Genomic DNA, 15,632 nt, shown 5'->3' with positions numbered 1-15,632 from the left:
ATTCTGTTGTCAGAAGTGGACTTAGGAGAAGCAAGAAACACATGCACATTATTCCTTTATGTCCTCAGAAAGGCCACCTGATCCATTTGTTTGCCAGCAAAGCCATGCCATGCCAGTTCTGAGCAAGTGATAACTGCAGGCAAGGAGAAAACCACACTGCATTCTTCACTGTTGCAGACAATAAGGTCCATTCTGGTTCCCACTGGCCTTTCTTAAAGAGACGTCCTGCTATCTCACAGCTTCAAATGATGCTCAGTAACACAACCAAAAGCTGAAATGGTAACGAAAGCATAATGCTCTTGGTTCTACCTTGTCTGTGGTTGTCACTGCTTTTCTTCAGGCTTGTGATTGCTCCCAGTCCTGGTTTGAGTTTCTAGGAAACAATGCATCAGAAATGGTTGTTCAGGGAAATAAAATATTAGGAGGATTATGTGTGAGCAGGTCAGGAACCTGAAATTCATCTACTGCTGCTTGTCAGAGTGGGCATATCCATGATGTAGGTCTAAATAGATATACAGTTCCAGAATTGAACTTATATCTTTGGCCTTTAAACAGTGCCCAGCAGCTCTGTGTCTTTAGGAGTTGTAGCAACAGAAATTATAACTCTTTTACAGAATTATGCATAGACAAATCCTTACTGAGCTAACTTTTGATATAAGTAAATAGTGTATGGATGAACAGCAGAGACGACAGTGCAGCTCACACTTTTCTGCATCAGTAGCTCCTCTTAAACTTCCCATTCCCACATGATATGTTCCTCACTAGCTGCTCCTCTCGGTCCTTACCGTCTTATTCTTTGTTAGCACCAAAATACTGCCCAGCTTTAAAACACTGATGGAAAAGGCCAGCATTAAAATATAGGTGCCTAAAGACTGGGGTGCTAGAGAATCTAGGACCTAGAGGTTGCAGAACTGCTAGCGTCCCACATGTAACTAGGGGCTTGGGGATGGGGTTTAGAGCCTAAACGCAACTGTTCAGGCTCTCTCTCCTAGTAGGAGATAGGGACACTAGTTCAAGTTGTGAAAATTGGACCATGCCTTCGTGTTCAGATGATCTGCAAATTTAAGTCCTATTGATTCTGAGTGGTGGAGAATATCACCTATCACTTGTGTGTTCTGGAAAATGGTTCCTGTAGGCTATTATTTTCAGGCACCCATTTCTAAAAATCGTGAGCTGAAGTTGTGTAAAGTTGTTGTTTGGGCACAGTTCAGATCACAGCTCGAGCAATGTTTAAAATAAAGCAGAGTTTCAAGTGATTTTTATAAGCTAAGAATTTAAGATATAATTGTTCAATTATTTCAAGAAGAACAGCAATTTGTTGTACTTTTTCCTGTTTTGTGTTGTTGTTTGTTTGTTTCCCAGCAGTTGGTTCCCTTTGCCTTAATTGCCCAAATGTAAATGGCTACAGAAATTCCCAGATTAAAGCTTATGATATAAAGCTTATGAACCCCTAATGATTTGATTTTTTGTTTTCCTCTGTTAAGTCCGTATAACGGGAGCTGCCTGCTTATCATTGAGTAAGATCATTGAATGATTTAATGGGTGGTTAAATGAAAAGTAAGAGTTTTCATACTGGTGTGATGCAAATCCTGTGTCCAATTAAAGCCTCAAAGCATTTTTTAAAAGCTATATAAAAGGTGAATCATTTCTGTAAACAGCCCTTAAAGTGAAAACCCAACACCTTTGCTGTGGGAGAAGTAATACGATCTCAAATACCTTTGCAAACAAAGAGTCCCTTGCCTTCTGCAGGCTGCTCTCTTTTTTTCAGCAGCTCAGCATGGGGTGCCAGAAAAATCATTAACGGGCCCATCTTGCACTTCTGGCTTTTCCACACCTGCGTATCATGATCCCTGCTGTAACTTTATGGACCGTGAGGAGGCAGGTTTGACGCCATGAAACACAGGCTCAGCCAACAGCTGCAGGATGGGCAGAGAGCCAGACAGTAAAATGTAAAGAGGAGGAAGGAGAGGGATCACCTTTGAAGTTTACAAAAAAAAAAAAAAAAGAAGCATGACTTTGACCACTTCCTTTTTTAATTAGCTGTCTCAGGTACATTGAGCCACCAGTTTGAATAGAAACTGGCGGGGGTTTGTTGGGAATGCTGAAGGTAACACTGTGAGGGTTTCATCTGTATGTGACTATTATTTTTTAAAAGCTTTTTTAAAAATTTGCTGTTGTTTTCTTGTTGGTTGTTGTTGGGGTTTCTTTGTTTATTTCATTTAACATCCTAGCACAATGTCAGGGAAAGGAGCTTATTCCATTTGGGAATGCCTCAACTACAGCTAAAATCAGTATCTTGCAAGTGTGAAAAACGACATTAATGCAGTGTTGAAAGTTAGGATTTTGATCACACTCTAGTCAGGAAATTCATGATTACCATTTCCACAGCAACCAGAACACACCTTTGGGGTACACAGGTAGATTTTTGGGTTTTTTTTAAATAAATGTATATCATGTTAACTTTCGGTGAATACCCAGACTAGCACCAGGAGGTTGCTTTTAGTTTGCTTTACTGTAACGGAAAGCTGAATTTGAGGAATCCTTTAGAGGAATTGCAGTTGCTGAAGGAAACAAACTTTTATGTGTCCTCAAGAGTCCAAAAGCTCATCTTGAACTAGTAAGTTCTTTGTACTTTCTGTGCACATTGAAGTGTGTTCAGGGAAATGAATAAGGACAAAATACAAATTGTAGTTGTCATCCATGTAGGAACTATCCACATTTAGCTTGCAAGACTGTAAATCAAAAGTAAATTGATATTAAAAGTCTATGTTAGTGTAAAATCCTTAGACATTAGTGTTTTTTCTAAGATGACGTTTTCAGCTGAAAAACTTTACACTTAAACATGCTTTAAGGATAAGGAAATCTATTTGTGCCCATGTAGGCATGTATAATTTTTTTAATATTAAAACAAGTATTTCTTGTAGGGAAGATTCAAATTATTTGCATATTCTTGCCTATGTGCTGATAAGATACTTAACAATAGGTGTTAAGAGATCTAAACACAAAACATTTTCGATTTTTTCTGTTGCAAATTCAGCAAAAGCAGTCTCCAAGTGGAAGACTGCAACTAGAAAGAAAAAAGGAAGCCAAACATATTTTGAAGAGCCACTGGTCCTCTAAGAAAGCAAAAGCAAAATATGCCCTAACATATAAGTTTAATAATAAATATAACACTAATAATTCAGAACTGAATGAGCTATCTACCAAGCTGAGAATTTCTATGAGGTCATTAAAGGATAATATAGTTAAATCCTGAATACATTCGGTGGGTATTGCTCTAGCCTGGGAAAATTCATTTGGGAATTTATTGGAGATGAAAAAATCGCTTAGACTGGAGGAAAAAAAAAATCAACAACATGATCTACTGTCCTGCTGGAAACTGTAGAGTGATCTCACAGTAAAGTCCAAGAGTGCAATATCAATGATGTAAAAATCAATTGTGATTTGTAATTCCAACAGGCCTGAGTCTGATCTCTGCTTGAAAGAAAAAAAACAAAGCCCAAACCAAAACAACAACAACAAAACCAACCAACCAACCAAAAAACAAAGCCAACCAAACAAATAACAAAAAAACCCCAACAGAACAAAGAAAAAACAACCAAAGAAAAAGTATCGTTGAATATAGTTATAAATCCACTGAATCCAGATCAAAATGTTTCAGCTTTATATAGGAGTTGAATCTGGTCCAGTGTGGTTTTAAAAGTTTCAAAAAAGGGCAAAAGGCAGCACCAGACTGTGCGTAGTGTTATCCAGAGCTGGTTCATATAATTTAAAATATATTTTGGAGTCATTATCTTCTTGTGATTTCTTTCATACAATGTTTTTTAACAGAAAATAAATGTTTTAACTCATGTTTATGAAGTGTAGTTGAAATACATAATTTTATACATCAGAGGTAAAGAAAAACATTTATGTAAGTTATTCTAAGCTATTATTTTATTTTTACAGAATCCATTTTTAATACTGTAGTATAATAAATCTTCCTGTCATTCCTTGGTGTTTGTTTTTCTGTCTCTGGACATATGAGTTAACAGAAAAGCACACAGAGAGCATGCAGAGAGATGGTTCCCTCTAGGTGATGCATCTGACAATATAAGAGTGTTGATTTTATTTTTTAAGATCAAGTACTGTAGATAGACTTAATGATGTTTTCAGAAGACATTTCTATAGATGAATAGATTAAAAAAGCCTATCTAGTGTTCATGAGTTGTTGCACTCTCTACTTAGTTAAGCATAAGACAAATATTGTTTCCTGATATAATATTACAGTAAAATATTATTAAACTTAACCTTCTTCCTGCAACTTAAGCTGATTTCTTTTTGCATTTTCCCCCATGGAATAACTAACCAAATAGAAAAAAAACACCACTATAATTTCCTTTCCACAGGTTTTCAGACCATAGTGTCTTCGGTCTTTTTAAGTTAACACCATTTTGACTTCATTTTCTAGCCTACCACTTCTTCAGACCACACTTCCAGTTTGTCAAAATCACTCTATATTCTAAGCCAGACTTCCCGGTAGTCTCCTCCCACTTGGTGTCATCTGCAGGTTTAATAAATGCATCCACCACTCTGTCATCCAGGTCACTGCATGATGCATTATGGACTCTACACAGGAGGAATATAAATATATCTTGTCAAAAGGATTGAAGCTGTGTCTACTGGTCCTAATAGTGATCCTCAGAATACTAAATCAGGAGCTGCGATGGTGAAGTGTATGGATGTGCAAGGACTTACGGCATAGAAAAAAAAAGGAGTTGGGAAGTATTAGGATAAAAAGCAACAAGATCTACCTTCTTGTAGAAATACAGCACCATTTCCTAATAATGTAGTAGCATGTTTAGTGACAGAACTAGACACTGAATTGGAGAGACAAGAAATAAATCTTCCGTTGAGGCTAGGCTCACTTTTCCATGTGTTTTTGTTCCAGGTGGTTTATGAATGTCACCAGCTTAAAAGTCTAACCTCTGCCATAGTTCTCCTTTTACACTGCATTAGAGATTGGATGATGCTGTGTTGCCCTCACCAGCTGACTGCCTTTTTTGTACTGACACAAAGGAGAATCTCTGTAAGACACTCCCAGGTGAACCATAACTGAAGTTGTGACTCATTTTCTGATCTCAGGAAAGCAGAACTGAGTTCTGTGATGTCTGGATCAGAGAGATTACTTTTCATAAGGGGCTCCAAACATATATTTATCTTTCTTCTGGTACCTTGCAGCCCTAGCAACATGGAGGTCACTAAGTCCCAGAAGTTAAGGAGAGCAGGTTGTATTGGGTTTGGGGACTGTCCAGGAATTCTAGCACATGGTGGAGATAAGGGAGGGGTGGGAAATAAAAGGCATTTTCCTTCACACCAGCACTGAATGAGTGCTATAGCAGACTGTAAGCCACCATGCTGGTTTGCAGTGTGATGCTTTGAATGAGTGTTCACATGGCTTTTCCTTCTTTTTAAGATCTGCACTGTTAAATTATTTCTCAAGGTAAGAATGGTGAGGTCTGTTTGGAAGAAGGTGGAGTATTGCACACCGAAACACAGTCATCAGTCTGCAACTCCTGTTTACCTTGCTGAACTCACTTTTTGCTAATTCTGTTTTATGCAAAACTTGAATGTTGAATTATGTCTTCCAGCTGCAGCCTTCTGGGCCCTCTGAGTTGCAGAAAAGACCTGAAGAGCTGCTGAAAATGGGGAATGAGGTGAGTTCTCCCAGCAAATCTCCACAGTATCTCTCTGCTACCCATCCTCATTGTCTCACAGCCCACCCTGACCACAAAAAAAGAAAAAGAAAATGAAATATTTTAACTCTTTTAATTATATCTGTCTGGGAGAACAACTGAAGTGTCAAGGTATCAAAGTGAAATGTGGAAAAGTCAAGAGCAAGTAAAGACTCGAAGAGGCAAAAGGGAAGTAGAAAAAAATGCTGGTCTTTCTCATGGTAATAGTAACAAAGCCCAGCTGAAAAAGCCCAGACAATGGCCCGAGTTACTGTACTATAAACCTGCTTCCTGCCTCTGGGCTTCACAGAGTGACTTCACCGAGCTGATTAGGGAACCAGGAGCCACTCAGTGGATCCTGTCCCTTGGGGAAGCTTGCCAAGCCCTGGGACTTCTGTCACTTCAGGCACTTCTGCTCCTCCATCCTTAGAAGTGAAGAAGCAGGAAAGAAAAAAGCCGACTGCTTACTGTTTACGGGTGGGGAACGTATGGGTGAGCAAAACAACATTTCTCCTGCTGGAGAGCCTCCCTGCAGGGGGCTGAGTGTCCTCACTCACTGGCTGGTTTCTGTGCCAGCTGGGCCATTGGAGGTAGCATTCAGATGTTGCTTGCCGGCACCTCTCTCCAAGTCTACAAGCTGATTTTGTGCTTGGGAGCATGCTGGAGATGGGCCTGAGCTCTGGTCCAGAAATAAGTCAGTGGAAAACGATTTCTCAGCCCAAGCTCCAGCAGCACAGGAGATTCCCTTTCTGCGAAGCTGCTGTGCAAGCTCCCTGCCTCTGGGCATGCATATCCCCTCAGGGCATCCAGCCCTTCAGGGATGCAATCAGGCTTCTAATCAATTAGGCAAATCGACTTCAGGGATAAGCTATTTCCTATTCATGACAACAAGCCTGGGTTAACTCCATATTTCCCAGGAGCCCTGATCATCCCGACCTTCCTGTTTTTTTCAGATGCTTGAAGGACAAAATTATGGAAAAGCAGAGGAGCTCCTAGTAACAGTGGACGTGCTCTGTTACTGCAGAAAGCAAAATAATTTTACTAGCTCTGGGAGGATTTTGGTGACCCTTAAAAAAAAAAGTATTGATTTGCATTCAAAGGTGAAGGGACAAATATTCCAGTAAGCAGATATGGGAGTGTTTAATTTTTAAATCCCAGTCACCCAAATACACAGTGCACCTGAGCAGCCTTACTGAAGTCTCCATTATTACTCACTGAACTGGTACTGTATTTATTTAAATCTGTAAGTGCTACAAGTGTTTATGACATGCAACTTGTAAAAAATAACTTGAAAAGGCCTGAGGGCAGAAGTTCCAGATGAGAGTTAAGCTGCACTTTCCCTCTTTGTTGTTCTTCATAGCATGGATTTATTTTTACCAGGTCTGCAAGGAGTTTTGCATAAACGAGTCGCTGAAGCCCCGAAGACTCCACAGAGACACATGCATATTGGAGGGTCAGGGCCATCTGTCTGTTCTTCTTCAACATTTAGATATACCAGCCTATTGCTTCTACAGATTATTTCCAAAGAAGATGTCAGGCTACACTTCTGAGTCTGATTTCATTTGCTATTTCAAGAGTTTTATTTAGTATAACTACTTGCCCAGTGTTACATACAGGACAGAAAAGCCAACCCACACAGTACTATAACCAGTTGCCTTCAATGTGTAGCTGAGCAGCCCATCACACACGTGGTCCTGATCTTGGTTCTGTACAGTCCTACCCATTGCATTAGCCTCACTCTAGTGGAAGACAGAATGCCAAAGGTCTTGTATAATGAGTCACCAACACCAGTAATTTATATGTTAAAAGTAGATCCTGCACTAAGAATGATTCCTGAAGTCTTCTGAAGCCCAACTCCAGAGCCTTAGCTTACAGTTAGTCTTCAAGTAACCCAAGAATTTGAGAGATCAAATCACTGTAGTTAAAAATAAAATGCTTTGTTGATTTTTTTACCAGATTTGCTTCCCTCCGGAGGCAAGAAAGCTGCTGAATTCATACAGAAAAGCACAACTAAGAACTAGATGAATTTGCCAGCATACACGTATAAAAAGGTAAAGATTGCTACAATTAAAAATTGCCACTCAAAGTCATTAATGACAGTTTATCTATTATATTCATTGCAAATTGCAAGCTAAGCATTACATGTATGAGAGTGACACAGTCACACAATGAAATAACAAAAGGCAGAGAGTGCTAGTGACAAGTCATGTTTGCTCGCTGGACCAGTCAGTGGAATGGGGCAAATGAAACACTATATATTTTCATATGCATAATATAAAATTATATTTTATAAGGAATATTAAATCTCTCTATAGCTATCCAAATGTCATAGAAAACTGTAACTTAACCATAGTGTTTTTACTTCGGATTTTTTTGTGTGTGTTACAGTATTTCTGAGTCTAATTCAAAGCTTTATCAAATTAGTTAAATGCATATCAGGAAGTCATGAAGTATCAAGTGTTGTACAGGATAATAAAGATAATGTTTATCTCCTAGTTGGCCTAAATATGTACATTCCTTTAAGTAAGCTCACAGTTTATAATAATGATTGTTTATAATAAACATAGTTTCTAATATTTTTTTACCTGCAATACAGAACCTCAAATAGGAGAAAGAAATATTTCCGGCATGAAAGGTGCCTTTTTTACTTGCATCTTGTCTTTCTTTATATGGCATGGTCCAGGAGGTCAGTTACTATCATTATGTATGAAGATATTTAATTTTAACTTATATGAAGATTCTTTCAGGTCTTCTGAGTTTTATCTAAGATAGCAAAAAACTCCACTGTTTAACAGATTTCTGTTGAATATTAGAAGATGTTATTATAGTAATGTTTGTTCTACAGGCATTTCTTTTTATTTTACCATTTGCAAAAATGATGGCAGGGTTTTATTCACAATTGTTAATCAATGAGTACTAAAATGATGGAGCAAAAAAATGTTGCAAACATTAAAAATAATTAAAATAATATGACTCTACTGCTCCTATGTTAACCATGTGCTCAAAAAAGAAAGAGACTAGCCAGTAGGTACCTGAAAAGCTGATTAAACTTCAGATTTATTTCCCCATATATAACACCAAATTTTGGCAAAGCAAGGTTACAAATTTGCTGTGTGTCAAGTTCTGTATTGCACAAATGAATATATTTCTGTTGGATCAAAATGCCTTAGAGACTGGATCAACACTTAAAGAAAATTCCAGTTGCATTAAGACCAGATCACTGTATTCCCATTTCAAAGTACTTTTTTAACTACTAGAGCAATGAAATAGAAATGTAATGCACCTTGGTCTAGTAACGTGAACTGGAGGATCAGAGTAGCAACCTGCATTTGTTGTTGTTAAAAAGAAGTCGTCTCCTTGTGGAACCCCAGTCTTGTTTAGGAAACTGATGGATCTCCTTAAAAGCGCCTTACTCAAGCTTCTCAGAAACACTTAGGAATATAAAAGGTTTTCCTGACAATAACATTCTCTCCTTATGACGGTGAGCAACCTTAGCGTTTTGATGGTTGCTCATGCCTGCTATTTTTTTTCTCAAGGACAAAATCACAGCAAGCCTCCATCTTAGACAGGAAGATAAATTATTTAAAATGTACACCTGATTTCTGTATTCTTCCCTGTGCAAGAAATCCTATTTCCGTACTTCATCTCTGATAAAGCATTTGTTTTTATGACAAAAGACCTTCAGTCCTCCAGCAATGTATCAGACCATTTGTAACACTGAGGGAGAACCACTACAGACAAGGCCTGCAGAGGCACGCTTTTTCATGGTAGCTCTGCAGTTAGATCCCAGGCACGTGGTGTTGCACAAGGTACAGTGATTCAGCAGTAGCGATAATATCTACTGTATATTCAAAGACTGATGAATGTTATTGCTTTCCTCCAAATGCATTTCTTTATTTGGTGCTACTTGAAGCACAAGTCTGGGGCAAAAAAAACCAGTTTGCAACTGCTGAAAATTCGTATAACATCCACAGCCTGGTTAGAAAGCAAATGATCACAGCTTTCTTCTCTGCTTTGTGTTTTTGGTTTGTTTTTTTGTGTGTGTGTGTGTGTGTTTTGGTGCTGTTTGTTTTGTTTTTAATGAAGACTTTGCAGGGCAAAGTAAGGAGGTAAGTGCCTTTCTAGAGTATGGCTATGGGGGCGTGTATGAGTCTAAACTAAAACTAGTTGTTTCATAGTAGAAGCTTGTAGCAGACAGATGGGTGTTAGGTACCAGAGAAAGGGAGTTTGCACATGGAAACCTTTAAAATCACCAAGTAGTTTGATCTAACTGGTGTAGAGTTGAGCTCAGGACTGAGGTAGCAGAAATCTGGGAACACTGAGTCGTAGTTTGTGAGCAGACAAGAACAGTGAGCTGAATGCCATCTAGCACTTGTAACTTCGTGTTCTTGTGAGAGATAAAACTTACCAAATTCTGTATTTTAAAGGTTTTCAGAAAAACTGAGCTTCTGGTAGAGTCAATGTTAAATCTGCCCAGAAGACTGGAGGGGCAAGAGTTCACATCTTCTGTTTTCGACTTCTCACTTCTCTGCATGAATTTTAATTAAAATAAATTAAATTAAAAGAAATTGCCTGCAAGTATGAAGTAATAAATTTTAAATAGTTCTTCAACGTAAATTTCTTGGTTTTGTTACCCTATGGGTTAGAAATGTTGTATTCTCAAATATTAACCAGAAAAAAAAAAAAAGATACACAGACTAACTAATTTTAGATCTTCTAGGCTTTAAAACTAGGTTTTAATATCTATTGATCTCTAATATCTACAGATAAGCCTTTCAAGCAAATTATATCCGTATCCAGAAGCAGAAAATGAGCTGTGGGTGCCTTCTGCCTTTGAAAATAATAAACTAAAAGTAAGGCTTAAGTTCCTAACAGAACACCAGTTTACATGTATGGATCCAGAACTGTAGCAAGACCAGGAGTAATCTCTAATTTTTACAGAGCACTATGAAAGGGAATGCTGGATATTTACAACTAATAAAATACATGAAAGCCAAAGGGAAAATCTGACATTGAAGACTTGTTTTGTTTGAAAATACTGTTCGATTTTTTAAATAGATCAATTACAGATATTTGACCAAAATAAGAATATTTATTTCAAGGAATAAAATAAAATAAATTAGTAAATTTAAATATCCTCCCTTTAGTTAATATTTTACTGAAAATTATCAAAACCAGCAAAACCCTTGAATGGGTAATGGTAGTCTCAAATTGTGGGACATTCTTACTGAACTCATGGGTGTATGACTCTTCTTAGAAATAAAAGCTTTTAAACACTGTTCTTTCACAGGCTTCTCTTGTGTGACTCCTCCAATTATTTCTTTATAATGTGTACTTAACTAGTAGTGTGTGTAGGTATTAACTGTCAGTGATAGTCTGGTAGAGCAAATTCACGTAAAACAGTAGTTCATTTTGACAGCTTTTCTCTTACCTATTTTTAAGTACCTACTTTACATATCTAACATTCTGCCATCTCACCTATACATCCTCTGTTACCCATACGGAATGGGGGCTGTTTAACTCAGAACTGAGTTAGCCATGAATCTCGTCCACCATGCTAACTGGCAGAAATAGACTTTTCTTGTTCATTCCAAAATTCAGTCTAAAACTATCATTGAGGCTCAAAGGTGGTGAATAGTTCCAGTAACAGAGTTACTCTTTGTTACTCAAAACAATTTTGTCTTTCTCCTAACCCGAGGCAAATTATGTATTTCCAAGAGAACATAAATCACCAGGTGCCACTGAGAAAGAGATGGAGGAAAACACATTTCCAGTTTTGGCTAGAAAGAAACAGCAGGAACAACGCTACAAGAGAGCTTCCAAAACATGAAAAGTTTTTGATGAACTGAGAAATTAATTTAATGAAGTCACAGAAGTGTGAGTGTATTTTCTCTGTGTAATGATTTGAATAAGAATATTTCTTAGAACACAGCTATGATTGCAGGAAGCCCTTTCTAAAGTTAATTTCTACAGGAATAATAGTAATTCCTGTGAGTAAAATGCCTGTATTCTCTCATTCTCTGACTGAAAGCAGAAACCTGATTTATAATAAACAATAAGGTCTCCAATGCCTTTTCTTTTTGTAACAGTGATTCAGAACAATGTAGTTCTTAAAGTAATCACACATTCAAATACAAGTAGGTGTGAGCTTTCAAATATACTGAAAGTGAATATTCAGAACATCACATCCTGGTGTTTGCTTCTGAAGTTAAGAAAAACCTGCTGTGCAAACCAGGATGCGTGTTTTGAAAAGTCTATAACTTTGTTATTTTGAAGCCAGATTTCTTCAAACAGGGCAAGGCACATATTTACCTTCCAGGGATGTGTGCCATTTGTGCCAACTTTGGTACCCTTAAAAGAAACTGATTTTGACTTTTCCTGAGTGCAGAAATGCATCCAAATACCATTTTCACAGCTTATTTTTATATAAATTTGTTTATGTGTTCTGGAGTAACATTTTACTAATAGTTTATTTTCAACTGAGATGGTTTGGTATTGCACTGCCAAAGAAGAGAGGTTCAAAATAAATGAAGAGACAGAAAATAATTTATTATGATGGAAAATTGATATCTAATACAACTATTTTACAAACACAACTTTATGCTGTAGACATTAAAATTAAGTGCATTAAATTAATTGTTTATAGTAAGCCTTTTCAGAGTTGTTGCTGATGTATCTTGCAGTCCAAAGCATCAGAAATCCCCACAAAAAACAAACCCCGTGCCTCTAATTCTTGAAGAAATGGCTCTGAATCATCCAGTGCTGGTACGTTGGTCCTCATTTATTCTACGTCATCATGTTCAGTTCCATAGAACCTGAGAGGTTTGGTCTGTTGTACCAGGTGTGGGGGCTTTGTCCAATTTCTGACAAATGAGAGAGATTTGTGGGTTTTTTTACACTCAAGTCTGAACACAGCAACACAGAGAGTCTCCAATTCTATTTTCTGTGTATAGGAATGCACATACTGATATTAATGCATTTTCCCTAAAAGAAAGTAGAGGTTGTTAGAGTTGTGGTTAGAACTAGAACTGATGAAAAATGGGAATGTGTGAATTTTGAAATATTTTATCTTTCCTGAACAGAAAAGTAAAATATTTTGGTCCCTCCCAAAGGAGAAATCTCCCCAAGACTCAGTCTGGCAATAGGAAAGAAGTGTTTTGACTTAAAGAAAGCCCAAAAAATTTCCTCAACTAAACCACTGAGGTTCTTGGCTCAGAATGGGTTATTTCAGTTTATTGCAATGTCACTGAGTGCCCTGGGTCAGCTCAGTTTTAACTTGTATTCTTACTGTGTCCTTCTGACTTACAGGGGCTGTAACTCACATGAAAAGAGCAGCACAGGCTGCCTGTGCCAGATTCCCACATCAAACCAGCCTTCAGTGCTGCACTCATGCATGTAATCTGCAGAACCTTACCAGAGGAGAAAACTACTTGCACCATACAGAAATATAAGATGTGCAGTCCAGTCAAGGGAGCCCCAGGGAAAATAATCCGCCATTCTTACATGAAATCTGGTTCAGAGGCAAACAGGCTCCAAATATTTAGACCAGTTCAACAAACAGTAGTATTGGGATTCAGACTTGATTATTTTTTGTATTGATTTTTCCAGTTCAAATTATATATATGTTCTGTGAAAATGCTTACTTCTGTAAATACTGCATTTTTCTCCCTCCTTAAGTAGCAAAGTACTAAAGTATTTTTTAAGACAGTAATATAACTACAATGATGGTAAATGACTTGTTCAGGACTGATGCTTTCAATGGACATGGCTTGATTCTTCAATACAATGGTGAACTTTTGTATGGTTTTTAACTTTAGGACGCTAAATCAAGACTTACTCAGTGGACAATTATGCAGATGAAGAAATCTCTTAGACTGGAAAAGAATGACTAAAATGTAGAAACTAGAAATCACCTTCTTATAATTTCTCAAAAAGCTACATCAGGTACATATTATATATAAATACTTGGTATTCTTGATATTAATGATAATCCTGGCCTTGCACTCTTTCATCTTCTTCTTCTGTTAGAAATATGCAAAGTGATTTTCCAGAAAACAGTATAATAAACATATTCAGAAGCCGGTTCATATTCTTGGTTTGTTGAAGAAAATGTTTTTTGGCTTCATGTTATGAAGGTACTTCACATGTGAGTGGGTTGTCTTACACTCAGTTACTCCTTAGAGAAGTAAACAGATCACAGATTCATTTAGCAGAGACAAGATACTCGGCTGTATGAAAGAACACAATTCTTGTAATGAGAGAGATGTCAATACTTAAAAGAATTTAAAAAGGTCAGTGAAAAAGAAAAAAACTTTTCATAGATGGATCGCTAACTATTTTAAACTAGAAATATTCACTGAGAGCTAGGAGTTTCAACAAAATGAAAAACTTAATCATTTATGATGGAGAAGGAAATATGTAAACCCCAGAAAGCTGTGCATAGATAAAGCACCCCAAATTTTATGTCTGTAAAAATTGGTTCTCTCACTCTTTAGAACATGAAATGCCTAAATCAGTTTTCCTGTTGCAGCTGGAAAATGTGAAGCAAATGTAGCCAGGTAGTTAAGCTGCCCTGCAGGCCCCTGGGAGCTCACTGACCGACTCCCAGTTTGTTCAAAAGTGGATGGAGTCAAAGTGCCAGCAACTCCCCCCAGCTGTTGGAAGAAAAGCCCTACAGTGGGCATTACAAGAACAGGCTCTAGTGGCCACAGGTAAGCCAGCCTTTGGAGAACATTTATCCCACTGCAACCACGCAGAAGAGCCTGGTTTTCAGGCTTGACCACCGTGGTTACTAGCAGGGCCAGGGATGCCTGTGTTAGGGCAGTGTAAACTTCATTGCAGAAACAGGCATCTAGAGAATAAGTTCATTTCTTTTTTCCAGAAATGGCTGCTAGTTTTGTATGTCTTGCCCAGAACACAACCAACATGTCTTAAAATAGAAGCAACTAAAATGGGAAATGTGTAAAATGTGAATCCAGTGATGACACAAAATGACAAAAATGAGACTGGCCAGCCCACTTTGCAAGAGCATGGTTATTTTGATAAATAATTAATGTTCACAGGAAGAATCTTCCTGAAGCTGATAGGCAGTCTTCTCTTTTGAGCCATTTTTTCAGAGTTAAATAAATAAATTTATGTTTAATCCAGCTTTATAACTGAAAATTCAGAGTTCAACCCCATTCATGCCAAGATAAATAGCTTCATTTCCAGCTACCAGTTTCAGCTTTCCAAGTACAGCAGATGAAGAACATGTCCAGTGAAGAAAGTTTGCCAGCCTTTACTCATATATTAACATACATTTTTAAAATAAACCAACAGTTTTAGCAAAAAAAAAAGGTATCCTGTTTCTTTGCCTTATACTCCAGGCAACAAGCTGGTGGATAAAAATGCTATTTACAACAGACATGCGAGTTTACAAAAAGGATTAGTAAAGACACATTTTGTTGAAGTCATCTAAAACTCACAACAAAGGTTGTAGGATTTTTAAAAGGTATATTTCTGCACTTAACTGCTAATAAAAGTGACTACTAATTGTTAGGCCCAAGAGTTATATGGGAGGGACCATTAACATGTTGTTCTGTTTTTGAAGTATCTGTCTGCATTAACATAGGGCATTGTAGTGCAGATTACATTGAAATGCTGACTACTCTGCTGTAATATGGCTAGGAGGAAAACTTTCTGTCCTACAATAAAGAATTGATATTAGTTAACTTAGAAAAGGTAAATATTACTTATTTTTGATATTTTAGATGGTCTGTTTGATGACTGAAGATATATATTAATTTCCCATGAAGATCTGGCATTTCTGCTTTCCAAAAAGATATAGTTTCCACCAGGAGTTTTTAACCTAAAACAAAGCAGTTACATATACAAACAGTACAAAAGCTTTGACATTAATGCCAACTTTTTCCTGCTAAA

The sequence above is a fragment of the Nesoenas mayeri genome (assembly GCF_963082525.1).
Source record: "Nesoenas mayeri genome assembly, chromosome: 3".
Taxonomy (NCBI): domain Eukaryota; kingdom Metazoa; phylum Chordata; class Aves; order Columbiformes; family Columbidae; genus Nesoenas; species Nesoenas mayeri.
This window is presented reverse-complemented; position numbering follows the sequence as displayed.